The 16,405-nt window shown below is 38.7% G+C and overlaps 1 long non-coding RNA gene across 3 annotated transcripts in view; it reads left to right on the top strand.

The window, feature by feature from the left end:
* The window catches only part of LOC134484741 (uncharacterized), a 74,424-nt gene that overhangs the window by 49,531 nt on the left and 8,488 nt on the right, over window positions 1-16,405 (top strand). For 2 of the 3 annotated variants that reach the window (XR_010062476.1, XR_010062478.1), the window contains one exon: window positions 9,981-10,203. The exons of the other annotated variant lie outside the window; for it this stretch is intronic. This is a non-coding gene — a long non-coding RNA (uncharacterized LOC134484741). Of the gene's footprint in view, window positions 1-9,980; window positions 10,204-16,405 lie in introns of those variants that run through there. 3 annotated transcript variants of the gene reach the window in all.

Raw genomic sequence — 16,405 nt, forward strand, 5'->3', positions numbered from 1 at the left:
CCATATAGTACCAGAAGACTCTGTTTCGTTGGCATTGATTTTCTTTATTTTTTTTGTTTGTTTGTTTATTTGTTTTGTGGTATTTATTTCCCTACTTTTCTTTCTTTTTTTTTATTAACTTGAGTATTTCTTATATACATTTCAAGTGTTATTCCCTTTCGCGGTTTCCGGGCAAAAGTCCCCCTCCCCCCGTCCCCTTCCTTATGGGTGCCCCCCTCCCTACCCTCCCCCCTTTGCCGCCCTCCTCCCATAGTCTAGTTCACTGGGGGTTGAGTCTTAGCAGGACCCAGGGCTTCCCCTTCCACTGGTGCTCTTACTAGGATATTCATTGCTACCTATGGGGTCAGAGTCTAGGGTCAGTCCATGTATAGTCTTTAGGTAGTGGCTTAGTCCCTGGAAGCTCTGGTTGCTTGACATTGTTGTACTTTTGGGGTCTCGAGCCCCTTCAAGCTCTTCCAGTTCTTTCTCTGATTCCTTCAATGGAGGACCTATTCTCAGTTCAGTGGTTTGCTGATGGCATTCGCCTCTGTATTTGCTGTATTCTGGCTGTGTCTCTCAGGAGCGATCTACATCCGGCTCCTGTCGGTCTGCACTTCTTTGCTTCATCCATCTTGTCTAATTGGGTGGCTGTATATGTATGGGCCACATGTGGGGCAGGCTCTAAATGGGTTTTCCTTAAGTCTCTGTTTTAATCTTTGTCTCTCCCTTCCCTGCCAAGGGTATTCTTTTTCCTCATTTAAAGAAGGAGTGAAGCATTCACATTTTGATCATCCGTCTTGAGTTTCATTTGTTCTAGGGATCTAGGGTAATTCAAGCATTTGGGCTAATAGCCACTTATCAATGAGTGCATACCATGTATGTCTTTCTGTGATTGGTTTAGCTCACTCAGGATGATATTTTCCAGTTCCAACCATTTGCCTACGAATTTCATAAACTCGTTGTTTTTGATAGCTGAGTAATATTCCATTGTGTAGATGTACCACATTTTCTGTATCCATTCCTCTGTTGAAGGGCATCTGGGTTCTTTCCATTTTCTGGCTATTATAAATAAGGCTGCGATGAACATAGTGGAGCACGTGTCTCTTTTATATGTTGAGGCATCTTTTGGGTATATGCCCAAGAGAGGTATAGCTGGATCCTCAGGCAGTTCAATGTCCAATTTTCTGAGGAACCTCCAGACTGATTTCCAGAATGGTTTTACCAGTCTGCAATCCCACCAATAATGGAGGAGTGTTCCTCTTTCTCCACATCCTCGCCAGCATCTGCTGTCACCTGAGTTTTTGATCTTAGCCATTCTCACTGGTGTGAGGTGAAATCTCAGGGTTGTTTGATTTGCATTTCCCTTATGACTAAAGATGTTGAACATTTCTTTAGGTGTTTCTCAGCCATTCGGCATTCCTCCGCTGTGAATTCTTTGTTTAACTCTGAACCCCATTTTTAATAGGGTTATTTGTTTCCCTGCGGTCTAACTTCTTGAGTTCTTTGTATATTTTGGATATAAGGCCTCTATCTATTGTAGGATTGGTAAAGATCTTTTCCCAATCTGTTGGTTGCCGTTTTGTCCTAACCACAGTGTCCTTTGCCTTACAGAAGCTTTGCAGTTTTATGAGATCCCATTTGTCGATTCTTGATCTTGGAGCATAAGCCATTGGTGTTTTGTTCAGGAAATTTTTTCCAGTGCCCATGTGTTCCAGAGGTTTCCCTAGTTTTTCTTCTATTAGTTTGAGTGTGTCTGCTTTGATGTGGAGGTCCTTGATCCACTTGGACTTAAGCTTTGTACAGGGTGATAAGCATGGATCAATCTGCATTCTTCTACATGTTGCCCTCCAGTTGATCCAGCACCATTTGATGAAAATGCTATCTTTTTTCCATTTGATCTTTTGGCTCCTTTGTCAAAAATCAAGTGACCATAGGTGTGTGGGTTCCTTTCTGGGTCTTCAATTCTATTCCATTGGTCTATCTGTCTGTCTCTGTACCAATACCATGCAGTTTTTATCACTATTGCTCTGTAATACTGCTTGAGTTCAGGGATAGTGATTCCCCCTGAAGTCCTTTTATTGTTGAGGATAGCTTTAGCTATCCTGGGTTTTTTGTTATTCCAGATGAATTTGCAAATTGTTCTGTCTAACTCTTTGAAGAATTGGATTGGTATTTTGATGGGGATTGTATTGAATCTGTAGATTGCTTTTGGTAAAATGGCCATTTTTACCATATTAATCCTGCCAATCCATGAGCATGGGAGATCTTTCCATCTTCTGAGGTCTTCTTCAATTTCTTTCCTCAGTGTCTTGAAGTTCTTATTGTACAGATCTTTTACTTGCTTGGTTATAGTCACACCGAGGTACTTTATATTATTTGGGTCTATTATGAAGGGTGTCGTTTCCCTAATTTCTTTCTCGGCTTGTTTCTCTTTTGTATAGAGGAAGGCAACTGATTTATTTGAGTTAATTTTATACCCAGCCACTTTGCTGAAGTTGTTTATCAGCTTTAGTAGTTCTCTGGTGGAACTTTTGGGATCACTTAAATATACTATCATGTCATCTGCAAATAGTGATATTTTGACCTCTTCTTTTCCGATCTGTATCCCTTTGATCTCCTTTTGTTGTCTGATTGCTCTGGCTAGAACTTCAAGAACTATATTGAATAAGTAGGGAGAGAGTGGGCAGCCTTGTCTAGTCCCTGATTTTAGTGGGATTGCTTCAAGTTTCTCTCCATTTAGTTTAATGTTAGCAACTGGTTTGCTGTATATGGCTTTTACTATGTTTAGGTATGGGCCTTGAATTCCTATTCTTTCCAGGACTTTTATCATGAAGGGGTGTTGAATTTTGTCAAATGCTTTCTCAGCATCTAATGAAATGATCATGTGGTTCTGTTCTTTCAGTTTGTTTATATAATGGATCACGTTGACGGTTTTCCATATATTAAACCATCCCTGCATGCCTGGGATGAAGCCTACTTGATCATGGTGGATGATTGTTTTGATGTGCTCTTGAATTCGGTTTGCCAGAATTTTATTGAGTATTTTTGCGTCGATATTCATAACGGAAATTGGTCTGAAGTTCTCTTTCTTTGTTGTGTCTTTGTGTGGTTTAGGTATAAGAGTAATTGTGGCTTCATAGAAGGAATTCGGTAGGGCTCCATCTGTTTCAATTTTGTGGAATAGTTTGGATAATATTGGTATGAGGTCTTCTATGAAGGTTTGATAGAATTCTGCACTAAACCCGTCTGGACCTGGGCTCTTTTTGGTTGGGAGACCTTTAATGACTGCTTCTATTTCCTTAGGAGTTATGGGGTTGTTTAACTGGTTTATCTGTTCCTGATTTAACTTCGATACCTGGTATCTGTCTAGGAAATTGTCCATTTCCTGAAGATTTTCAAATTTTGTTGAATATAGGTTTTTATAGTAAGATCTGATGATTTTTTGAATTTCCTCCGAATCTGTAGTTATGTCTCCCTTTTCATTTCTGATTTTGTTAATTTGGACACACTCTCTGTGTCCTCTCGTTAGTCTGGCTAAGGGTTTATCTATCTTGTTGATTTTCTCAAAGAACCAACTTTTGGTTCTGTTGATTCTTTCTATGGTCCTTTTTGTTTCTACTTGGTTGATTTCAGCTCTGAGTTTGATTGTTTCCTGCCTTCTACTCCTCCTGGGTGTATTTGCTTCTTTTTGTTCTAGAGCTTTTAGGTGTGCTGTCAAGCTGCTGACATATGCTCTTTCCTGTTTCTTTCTGCAGGCACTCAGCGCTATGAGTTTTCCTCTTAGCACAGCTTTCATTGTGTCCCATAAGTTTGAGTATGTTGTATCTTCATTTTCATTAAATTCTAAAAAGTTTTTAATTTCTTTCTTTATTTCTTCCTTGACCAGGTTATCATTGAGTAGAGCATTGTTCAATTTCCATGTATATGTGGGCATTCTTCCCTTATTGTTATTGAAGACCAGTTTTAGGCCGTGGTGGTCCGATAGCACGCATGGGATTATTTCTATCTTTCTGTACCTGTTGAGGCCCGTTTTTTGACCAATTATATGGTCAATTTTGGAGAAAGTACCATGAGGAGCTGAGAAGAAGGTATATCCTTTTGCTGTAGGATAGAATGTTCTATAAATATCCGTTAAGTCCATTTGGCTCATGACTTCTCTTAGTCTGTCTACATCACTGTTTAATTTCTGTTTCCATGATCTGTCCATTGATGAGAGTGGGGTGTTGAAATCTCCCACTATTATTGTGTGAGGTGCAATGTGTGTTTTGAGCTTTAGTAAGGTTTCTTTTACATATGTAGGTGCCCTTGTATTTGGGGCATAGATATTTAGGATTGAGAGTTCATCTTGGTTGATTTTTCCTTTGATGAATATGAAGTGTCCTTCCTTATCTTTTTTGATGACTTTTAGTTGGAAATTGATTTTATTTGATATTAGAATGGCTACTCCAGCTTGCTTATTCTGACCATTTGCTTGGAAAGTTGTTTTCCAGCCTTTCACTCTGAGGTAGTGTCTGTGTTTGTCTCTGAGGTGTGTTTCCTGTAGGCAGCAGAATGCAGGGTCCTCGTTGCGTATCCAGTTTGTTAATCTATGTCTTTTTATTGGGGAGTTGAGGCCATTGATATTGAGAGATATTAAGGAATAGTGCTTATTGCTTCCCGTTATATTCATATTTGATGTGAGGTTATGTTTGTGTGCTTTCATTCTCTTTGTTTTGTTGCCAAGACGATGAGTTTCTTGCTTCTTCTAGGTTATAGCTTGCCTCCTTATGTTGGGCTTTACCATTTATTATCCTTTGTAGTGGTGGATTTGTAGAAAGATATTGTGTAAATTTGGTTTTGTCATGGAATATCTTGGTTTCTCCATCAATGTTAATTGAGAGTTTTGCTGGATACAGTAATCTGGGCTGGCATTTGTGTTCTCTTAGGGTCTGTATAACATCAGTCCAGGATCTTCTGGCCTTCATAGTTTCTGGCGAGAAGTCTGGTGTGATTCTCATAGGTCTCACTTTATATGTTACTTGACATTTTTCCCTTACTGCTTTTAATATTCTTTCTTTATTTTGTGCGTTTGGTGTTTTGACAATTATGTGACGGGAGGTGTTTCTTTTCTGGTCCAATCTATTTGGAGTTCTGTAGGCTTCTTGTATGTCTATGGGTATCTCTTTTTTTAGGTTAGGGAAGTTTTCTTCTATGATTTTGTTGAAGATATTTACTGGTCCTTTGAGCTGGGAGTCTTCACTCTCTTCTATACCTATTATCCTTAGGTTTGATCTTCTCATTGAGTCCTGGATTTCCTGTATGTTTTGGACCAGTAGCTTTTTCCGCTTTACATTATCTTTGACAGTTGAGTCAATGACTTCTATGGAATCTTCTGCTCCTGAGATTCTCTCTTCCATCTCTTGTATTCTGTTGGTGAAGCTTGTATCTACAGCTCCTTGTCTCTTCTTTTGGTTTTCTATATCCAGGGTTGTTTCCATGTTTTCTTTCTTGATTGCTTCTATTTCCATTTTTAATTCCTTCAACTGTTTGATTGGGTTTTCCGGGAATTCTTTCAGGGATTTTTGAGATTCCTCTCTGTAGGCTTCTACTTGTTTATTAATGTTTTCCTGTGTTTCCCTAAGTGTGTTCATGTCTTTCTTGAAGTCCTCCAGCATCATGATCAAATATGATTTTGAAACTAGATCTTGCTTTTCTGGTGTGTTTGGATATTCCATGTTTGTTTTGGTGGGAGAATTGGGCTCCGATGATGGCATGTAGTCTTGGTTTCTGTTGCTTGGGTTCCTGTGCTTGCCTCTCGCCATCAGATTATTCTAGTGTTACTTTGTTCTGCTATTTCTGACAGTGGCTAGACTGTCCTATAAGCCTGTGTGTCAGGAGTGCTGTAGACCTGTTTTCCTCTCTTTCAGTCAGTTACGGGGACAGTGTGTTCTGCTTTCGGCCGTGTAGTTTTTCCTCTCTACAGGTCTTCAGCTGTTCCTGTGGGCCTGTGTCTTGAGTTCACCAGGCAGCTTTCTTGCAGCAGTAAATTTGGTCTTACCTGTGGTCCCGAGGCTCAGGTTTGCTCGTGGGGTGCTGCCCAGGGGCTCTCTGCAGCGGCAGCAACCAGGAAGACCTGTGCCGCCCCTTCCGGTAGATTCAGTGCACCAGGGTTCCACATGGTCTTTGGCTTTTTCCTCTGGCGTCCGAGATGTGTGTGCAGGGAGCAGTCTCTTCTAGTTTCCCAGGCTTGTCTGCCTCTCTGAAGGTTTAGCTCTCCCTCCCACGGGATTTGGGTGCAGAGAACTGTTTATCCGGTCTGTTTCTTTCAGGTTCCGGTGGTGTCTCAGGCAGGTGTCCTGCCGCTCCTGGGCCCTCATGATTAATCTTTCTAAATAGCTTACCTAAATCCTCACCTACAATGATTCTAGGTGCAGAGTTAATGCATAGTCCTCCATCTTAACAAATCAGGCAGCAGAAAAAAAAAAAAAAACAAGCACAGTAGCAATTTTCAAAGTTCACTTAGTACAGTGCTGTTACTATGGTAACCCAGGCAGACTACTTCTTTGAAAGAATCACATCAGAGTCTAAACAAGGTCATGTCATGGTCTTTTACTCTTTTTTTCTCACAAATGTTTCCTTTGCAACAGCCTCAATAGAACAGTATCTAGATAATTAGTAATTTTGACTAGATTCTATTGTCTCAGTAATTACTTTTAAAGACTTTGTTTTTTAGGACACTGTCCAATAAAGTAACCTAACTAGGGCTGGGGCGATGGCTCAACTGGTAGGACGTCTGCCTAGCAAACTGAAGCCCTGAGTTTGATATCCATCACCATATAAAACTGGTTATGTTGTTGTTGCACATTCCTCTAATCCCAGCACTTAAGAGGGAAATAGAAGGAAGGGAGTCGGAAGTTCAAAGTCATGCTTGCTACATAATGAATTTGAAGCTAGTAAGACCTATGTGTGGCCTAGCCCTGTCTTTTTTTAATTTTTATTTGAGACTTGCACATTTTGTTTTGTTTTGTTCTGTTCTGTTCTGTTTTTTGTTTTCTCCCTCGAGAAGGGCTTTTCTGCGTAACTCTGGCTATCCCGGAATTCTCTCTATAGACAAGGGTGGACTCAAACTCAAAGATCTACCTGCCTCTGTCGGGATTAAAGGGATGCACTGTTACCACCTGACATGAGACCCAATCTTAAAGAAAGAAAAAAGGGAAGGAAGGAAGGAAGGGAGGAAGGAAGGAAGGAAGGAAGGAAGAAAAGAAGGAAGAAAATGAAACCTGAAAACGATTCAACGTCAAAATTTTGCCATGCCAAGTTCTTGACTTTTTGGTACAAAAATTATTTATGTATCCAATATGTAGCAATATTAAAATATATTTAAAACTTTAGGGATATGATAAACAAAATTAATAAATGGCCACACCATTTTTCTCTCCAGGGCATTCATGCAGCATGTACACCTATAAAGTCTATACCATGATTTCAGGACAATTCTTACAATGATTATGTGAAGTAAAAGATGTAGCAATGTGTAAGACAAACACAGCCATGACAAATGGGGTCAAGGGAAACAGGAGAAGGAAGCAGAATTACCTCTTACACTGCATGGTGGGGCAGAATGAGCCCCATGGCACTGTGACCACATGGCCCATCACACTCAGACCCCTGAGAACGAGCCTGGTATCACAAAATAAAAATAAGGAGCCAGGCAGGGTTAATCACTTCTGTAATCCCAGAACTTGAGTGGTTATGGCAGGAGGATCAGACCTTCACGGTCATTCTCACCTGCATGTCCTCTGAATGTCAACTTTTATTTGTGGCCTAGCAAGCTGTGTGAGAGTTTTGTGCTAAGGGTTTTACTGATCACTGCTTACACAAAATAGTATAATTGAAGCCTTTCAAAAATATGTGGTTTTAAACCTCCATAAATTTACCACTTTAACCATTCCTTAGTATATACAGTTAAACAAACCTCTATAATTTTAAATCAGATATAAGGAAACTTCTCTTAGTACCTTGTAATGAAAGAATAATGTAATCTGATATTTTTTTGTTTTTGAGAAAAGAATATAATTATATATATATATATATATATATACATATATATATATATATATATATATAACAGATAAGTCATCAATGCATCAAATATATCAATGTAAAATTGTACCAATTTAAACTATACTTGAATAGGAAATATATGTATTTACTAGTACAGGACTGCTTCATGTATAGGTAAATTATGTTGGCTCAAAGTTCTGTTCACATTCCCCAGCCCCCTGTGATACTGGGGACAAAGCATCCATTTCCTCATAATCCAACTGTTCAAACACAGAGGTCAGAAAACAACCTGATGGAGGTAGTTCTTTTTCTCTAACATCGTGCTCAGGGACTGAACTCAGGCTGTCAAGTTTTGCTTCAGGTGCCTTTACTTGTGAAGCCATTTTTACTGGCTCATCCCAACCTTCTTTGTAATTCTTCTTACATCGTGCTAAGGACAGACCACAGAGTTCTATGAATTAGAGGTAAGCTATATATTACTTATTTTGGGACAGGATTTTATTATGCGGCCAGGTTGGCCTGAACTCACTCTGTAAATAAGACAGGCTTGGACTTGTAATCCTTTTGTGTTGTTAAAGGTCTTTATGTAAACATAAGTTCCTCAAGGCTGAGTCTCAATAACGAACTTCGTGATTGAAGATGGTGTGAAGAACCTAACCAGACTACCTTAGACTTTCCCTTTGAAAGTCACTCACTGTTCACTCCTTTATCTGAATGGGCCTGTGACTATCCAAATCTGTCAAATGTTTTCTCTGTGTGTGGGAAGCTTGGCATCAGTGTCTTCCCAGGCATTCTCCACCCTATTTTTTGTGACAAGGTCTCTGATTGAATCTGCAGCTCAATGATACCATAATAGGAGTGGCAAGTAAGTCACACTGTCTATCTCCCCAGAGCTCGAGTTATAGGTGTTTGCTGCCTTTCACAGCCTTTACATGGGTGTTGGGGACCAAATTCACTACAGCCCTAAAATGTATGCTCAGCAGGGCACCATCCTTTACTAATCTGAAAGCTAAACATGTTATCAGACTTCCTAGATTTATACAGAGTTCCACTTGTTTTGCTGTAGCCTGCTTATTGGCAGTGATCATCAATGTGATAAATGCACTTATTTATGTTTCTCTTTCTTTTGTATCAAATAAAATATTATGTGATCACCTCCGGTGGTTATAACCTGAGTCTGTGCTCCCAGGCTACTAGCACTTAGGTTTGCCTCAAGAATTAACTATTCCTTATTTCCTGAGGTAAGTGCTGTATTTTGTGTCAATAGTACCTTCCAGCAATTTTAACTTCCTAATAAATATATTACTAGTATAATCTACCCCAGCACTCATTTATATCTAAGACAGGAGGCAGATGTTTCTGATAATTTAGTAAAAGAAGCCATATCACATCTTTTTTTCCAAATCAACTGTCAAATCTATAAATCAAGGTGCATACTGGTATTGAGTACTGGCATTCCTTAGCAAGAACTAAAATTATGGAATTCCTGTGGATGAGTTTCCTTCACTGAGGTACTCAATGAAATTCTAACACTTAATAAGAATGGCTATATTTATCAATACTATTCTAGCACAGACCCTATGTCATACTGTGAAAGTTCAGGGACACCAATATCACGGTACTAACAGTGACCTCATCTGACATGGCATCAGATACATATTACAGCAACAGTAGTTTTGTACTTCTGAATATATCTCCCAATAGAGCCGCACAGAAAAGTTTACTGAGAACAATTTACGTGCGTATTTAAAAAGCTCTTTACTAATCTGCATTAGTCAAAGCTCTTTGCACTTTGTAAGGTGTGGGCTGATGCTCTCTACTCAGCAGACAAAGAAGGAATACATTTTAGTGCAAGGATGGAAAACCACTGACAGTTCATGGGAAATGGTAAAAATTCAAAATGAGTGTCTCCGTTTGGTTCTAAACTTAAAAGACTTTTTTTTTTCTATTCCCAACAGAAGATCAGTAGCAAGTCATAGCAGGATGCCATGGAAATGAGAAACTGAAGCGATCAGAGAACTCAATTTGCAGTTAAATGGGCTGTAAACAATCCTTACATGTTCATCAAAGAAAATACTTAAATATTAAATACTTGGTTGGAAGAGGGATTCTTGTGCACCTAACCATTTCTTAACCTCACTAATAAACAAGGAAATTTCAACCTCCCCAACCCCACCAAGGAAAAACAACAAAAAATCTTCAAAAACAAACAGAAAAAAAAACACTCTAAACCACTAAATTAAAACCCAAGGCACCCATAGATTAAAGCCACTGAGCAACAGACAGGATTGAAACAGCATCACAATTCTTACCAATTGACTGAAAATCTTGTGATAATAACTGTTAATTGAAATGAGATTAAAACTATATTCAAGGCTAAAGTGAGATGTCCGGGTTCTGAAGCCTCAGCAGAACCAGCAGCAGCGACGGCAGAGTACAGGGCAACAGAATGCAGTAGTAAGGGCTCAGATGGGAGAACTCAGCCTACCTTTGTGGGTGCTGTAAAGGGCTGGAAATGTCAGGGTGAAGAAAGTTGTAGAGTATTTGCCAGGCAGCATTTACTGGAAGAGGAAAGGCTCTTCTTGTGTCACGGTACCAGCACAGGCACTGGATGAAGCGAAGCCAAGCAGGAATGCACTGAACAGTGGCTTGCACTCTGTATGTATTTCTGTTGCAAAATTCTGGTTCTGTGAATATTTCAAAGAAGAACGAAAACAATATCGCAATTCAAATAAATTAACTGTTCATACCATTTATTCACACAGTACAACTACCCATCAGCATATCCATAAAACCCTATCCCGTGGGTTCACAGTCACTTTCTCCTATGCAGACACTACTTGCACAACCTCTTTAGTGGCTGAGAAAACGAGAGAAGCTGAGGTGACTACTGGGCAATTCTTTTTGTGATTTCTGAATATCCTAGAACCAACTCAAACAATTTTGTACTTTTTTCAAGTGTAATAAAACTATAGGAAAAGAGTCTATGAATAAAAGGAAGAAAAACACATGCTTTGTTATATGACTTTAAACATAGGAAAATGTAGAAATATTACGGGTACTGAGACAGCTTTGTAAGTGGCAAGTTACTATAAAAATACACCCAGAGCACACGCTCTATGGCCTCCTCATAATCATAGAATGCTTATGGCTCATTATTGTTTTTTATTGCTGCTCTGCAGTAGTTTTTGTTTTGGGGACAGGATTTCATTTATGCACCCCAGGATGACTGGCAATCCTATCGGTTCAGCCTCCTCAGTGCTGGGATTGCAGGTGAGTGGTGGCCTGCCATACCCAATTTATCATTATCTTTTGTGAGTACATGCTAGGTCTCTCTACACTTAGATCTTTGTAATTAATGCAAACTTCCTAACTAAATTAACTTGGTGTCACCTAAGCATGGGTAAAGAGCCAGAAGAAGGTCAAGACTTCTGAACTGACCAGGATGTTCTTTCTCAGGCATTTGACCTGATTCTAAGCAATCAGTACTTGGACCACTGGCTCCTACAATGGCATCCTGAGCATTTCTATGAGGACTAGCTGCTGGCACTTTGGCAGTTGTGATACAGCTACCAACACATATGAACGTTGAGATATAACTGCAGAATTCTTTAAATGTAAGTTGTAAATGTTTTGGCAAGAGGTTGACTAAAATCCTAACACAACTTAAATGCCAAATAAATGATTTCAGATAAGGAGATTGCTAACAGGGTGCCAAGCACATTTAATTCTGTGTGTAATGCTATTGGATGAGTTTTCATCATGACATTAACTGTCGAAGTTATCATTCCCAACAGTTCTTTGTTTATGCTGGCATTCACTAGTGTGAATACAAAATCATACTGTATCTTGCGGATCATTTGGCAACAGGCCCTTATTCTCATCCCATTTAAGTTCAAATTGTAAAAGCAGATCATATATTCCAGGTCCATGTGAATCACTGACAGGCTGTTCAGCTGATCGGCCATCCAGAAATTGGCAAAGCCTACCTTATGAAAGGCAGCAGTAAATACTCAAAAATGAGAAAAAGAAAGGAAAAAATGAGAAAACATAGAATCAGTTCTCTACTGCAAGGCTGACCATTCAGAATGACTGCTGTTAAAAAGGAAACCAATAAATAACACACGTACACTAAGCCCAGACAATGAGGGTGTGTAACCCAGTAAAGTAGGAAGGAGTTGAATGCAAAATTGGAAGGTAAACAGTGGATGAGTTTGTGGTTGTTGTTGGGGAAAGCAGAAACCAAGTGGAGAGAGAATACGCTAGCCATAGTGGTTCGTTCCTGTAGGCCTTCACTTAAAAGGCTGAGGCAGCAGTGCAACAAGTTTGAGGCTAGCCTGTGCTACGGAGTAAGAAAAATAAGTGATGTAAGCACAAGAGGCAACCCGGTGTTGGACTACAAATCATTTGTTGGACAGGGTAAACTTGGCTGACTACAAAGCTCTTCTTTGCCTATAAAAGACAGGAAGGGACAGACAGTGGTGGCTCATGCCTTTAATTCCAAAAGAGGGAAGAAGAGGCATGCAGATCTCTGAATTGTTATCCAGCCTGGTCTACAATGTGAGTTCTAGGAGAGCTGCACAGAAAAACCCTGTCTCACAAAATCAGAGAGAGAAAAACTGGCAGGGAGTGTGATCATCTGAGGTCTGTTGCATTCTCTAACCTAAATGACACTCTTAGAGCATTGGGTTTCAAGCCCAGGATCTTATGCATATGAGGCATGCACTCTACCACTTGACTGCACCCGCAGACTATATAATATTGATTTCACTAATGTAATGGTAATGACTGTGTTGGCCTTAACATTTCCACAAAAGTCACCTCTGACAACTATTCTGAAAATAATGATAAATGTGTTGTTAAGCAACTAACTCATGCAATATATTCTCTTAGAGTTTATAAATGGGTATAGCTCAATTCTTATAACAATTCTCTTAAGGGGAGTAGATTGAGACAGGCTGCACTATGTACCCCAGGCTGGCCTCTAACTTGAAATTCTCCTGCCTTTACTCAGTAAGGCCAGGATCATAGTGTGTAACGGCACGGTAAACTTTCTCATAGTATTTCCTAAGATAGTCCTTTGTTATTCGCATTAACACAAATTCAACTTTACTGGTTCTCTTTAAACCTGTTATAATTATAAAAAAAATTCCTGTCATTGCAGAGGAGAACCAGATACTGTTTGTTGTGCAGGGGATCCAGTGGTACCTGCGTGGAGGAGAATGGATAGAGATAGCTTTTGACTTTATCCTCTTAGTCTCCCTTTTCTTTACATTACAGAAGAAAATTTATAGATAATATTGCATTCCTCTGACACTATAGTAATTCTGAAAATGAGCTTAAATTCCCAGCTCTCTGGATGTATCCTTTTTTTTTTATTTAGTAGACACATTCATCCAGGGAAACTATGGCAGGCTTGCCCTCAGATGTGGTTGGTTCTTTCTCTTTATTCTATAAACATTTCTCTTCAGAGGGATACATGACTATATAATATGAATCAATCTTGAATATCATCTATAACAGATAAGGTTTGAATTAGCTATGGAAACAATAATGACAAGTTTTGAGACACTGGTCTCTGGAGCCGATATATTTTGATTCTATGATCCTCAGCCTTTGCTGATAACCACTGAACACTCTCCAGGTCCCTTGAGTTCATGTCCATGCACACACAATTTTACTCAAAAAAATTAGTAAAACCTGATCTGTGCCCAGGCACTCATTGCACATGCCTTTAGAGTCAGAGGCAGCAGATCTGGGTGAGTTCAAGATTAGCCTGTTCTGTAGATCCTGATCTCAGACAAACAGGGCCACACTGAAATATGTGCCTTGAAAATTAACAACAACAGCAGCAGCAGCAACAAAAATAAACAAAACCAAACAAATTGATCGGTAATGATATAACTAAGGACTCTATTTTAAAACTTTAGTTAGCTTACTAGAAGAATGAGGTATGTTACTATTGGAAAGTCTGGGATTTTGTGCTATCTAATTGGATTCCTAGTTGGGGCAAAAAATGATAGGCTAGAGGACAAAAGACTTCCTTAGTATAAATAGAATGCACTATATTTGACACAGTAACTTTGCAGAAAGATAGTACTTAAATTTCTTAATTTTTTTGGGGGGGAAAGAAGGTAGCATAAGTCAATTATAAAGATTCCGATACAACTATGAATATAAATGTTGAGCAATCTTTTTTTTAAGACCAAGTATTTTTCAGTAAAAATAATGGAGAAAAAAGGGAAATAAGATATTTATTTTAGGACAAAAGTTTACAAACATTTTCAATAAATAAAACTATGGTGAAAACATTAAGTTAATACTCTGACACACATTTTAGGGAATAATTTTATAAATGGAGTTTGAGTAAATAGTCAAACTGATTTTAAATGACCTATACCCTATAACACTTCTGTTTTAGTAATGATATTACAAAAGCAACAAATCACTGCTTCAAAGAAGGCGTTTACTAGTGTGTTAATCCTTTTTATACCTCACTCCAGCCTATTCAACCAATCAGTCTAAATTTATCATCACACAGTTCAGACCTAGATACACATCCATTCAACAGGTATCATTCTACTCATCAGTGAAAGTAATTATGTATGAAATGATGGCTTCCTACTCAAAAAAAAAAAAAAAGGACTCACTGAGGCACGGCTCACAGAGTACGCATCTATACCATCCTGCTATTGCAACATCATCACAGTAAGCTTTCTGAATCTTCCAAAACCGTCATTTAGAAATAAGTTTATAGAAATGCTAGATCGGTGGCTCTATAGTTATGTACTGCTGATTTTGTGGAGGAAGGAGCTTAGTTCCCATCACCCATGCTTGGTTCACCACTGTCTACAACTCAAAATTCAGGCATCAGACACACTCATTAGGCTTTCATGAATACCAACCACATATGTGGTACTCATACATATACAAATATGTAGGCACTCACTTATATGATTTAGAGAAAAACAAACACTTCATAGGGATTTATAGTTATAGGAAATCTAAGAGAATACTGAGGTAAATGCAGTATAAAGTAGCCTTGGACTTCTGATCCTTCTACCTTCAAATTCTAAGTAAGGGATTACACAATAACACTCTGCCTGACTCTCTTTTCTTTAGAAAGAAAAAAAGTGCTATATTTTACCACACTGGTTAATTAATTATAATATATACAATCAATTCACTATCTGACTTCCATGTTATAAATGTTCAAGTATATCTGGTATCCAACAAAAGCACTTACTCCTGAATCTGGGCACTATTCCCTTGTCCCAATGTGAATCCTGCCTCTAAGGCTGTACAATCCAACAGTCCAGTGAGACATTTGAGGAAGTCAATGCTAATGTACTATGCTCAAAATATTGTGCATGCCTTGTAGACTTACCAGAAGTTTAAACAACCAAAATCTGGATTTATAGTAGAAAGTTTTTTGGGGGGTTGATAAGAAAGAAGTGCATAAACCCATAAAGGGCAAGTGAATACACATATATTGGGATGATACTAATTGGAGCAAAGAAGCACGGCAGAAGACTCAGGAACCATAATATCACCAGGAATTCAGCAATCTGTAAAGCAGAGGGAAGACAAAAGAGAGAAGGTTCCTCATTATCATTACACAGAATAGCCTTTAATAAACAAATATATAAAAAATGATGCACAGTTCAATAATCCTCTAGTGGGAGGTTGACTTGAGCACTGATCAGGTTATTCATGAACACCCTTGCATTCAGTCACTCAGAGTGGAGTACATCTATGGAGTCCCAGTAAGTCAGACGCTCTGTGAGAGCGGAGAACACTCAGGAGACTCCTAGTGAGCTGGCCATTCTTTTAGCAAGGACATGTTCACAAGACTCTGTGCTGTACTACCTCAAAGGGATGATGATGAGACAAATTGTTTCTTGAATTAAGTTAAAAGGTGAGGAAATGATTTACTCCAGCTTGTCTCCAACCATTTGTGTTGATGCTCAGTAGAAAAAGGAATTCAATCAGAAGATAGCTACCACAGTAGATTCTTATCAAGGACCACACAGTTCTATCTATTTCAAGTTTATAAACAACTGAAAGAAATATATTGGTTAGTTATCTACCATGTTCCCTTTAAATATCTTTTCTCATAATTCTCTAAGTCACAGACCTAGGACAAAATATTTCTACAAAGACAATCTGTATATAGATAATCTTAATAGTCAACAAATATGCATCTAGGCATATTTCTTCTACCTCTTTATGCTGCAGAGTGCCATTAGATTAAGTTCTATCAAACTTTTTAATCATGTTATTCCATTGTTCTATATGTTTTTTTTTAATTTTCATTCTTTTTCTAAAGTATAAAACAGCAGGTTTAAATGGCATTGAACAGTAAGACCAGACTTTGTTTTTG

Source organism: Rattus norvegicus (genome assembly GCF_036323735.1).
Source record: "Rattus norvegicus strain BN/NHsdMcwi chromosome Y unlocalized genomic scaffold, GRCr8 chrY_unlocalized_4, whole genome shotgun sequence".
Lineage (NCBI taxonomy): Eukaryota > Metazoa > Chordata > Mammalia > Rodentia > Muridae > Rattus > Rattus norvegicus.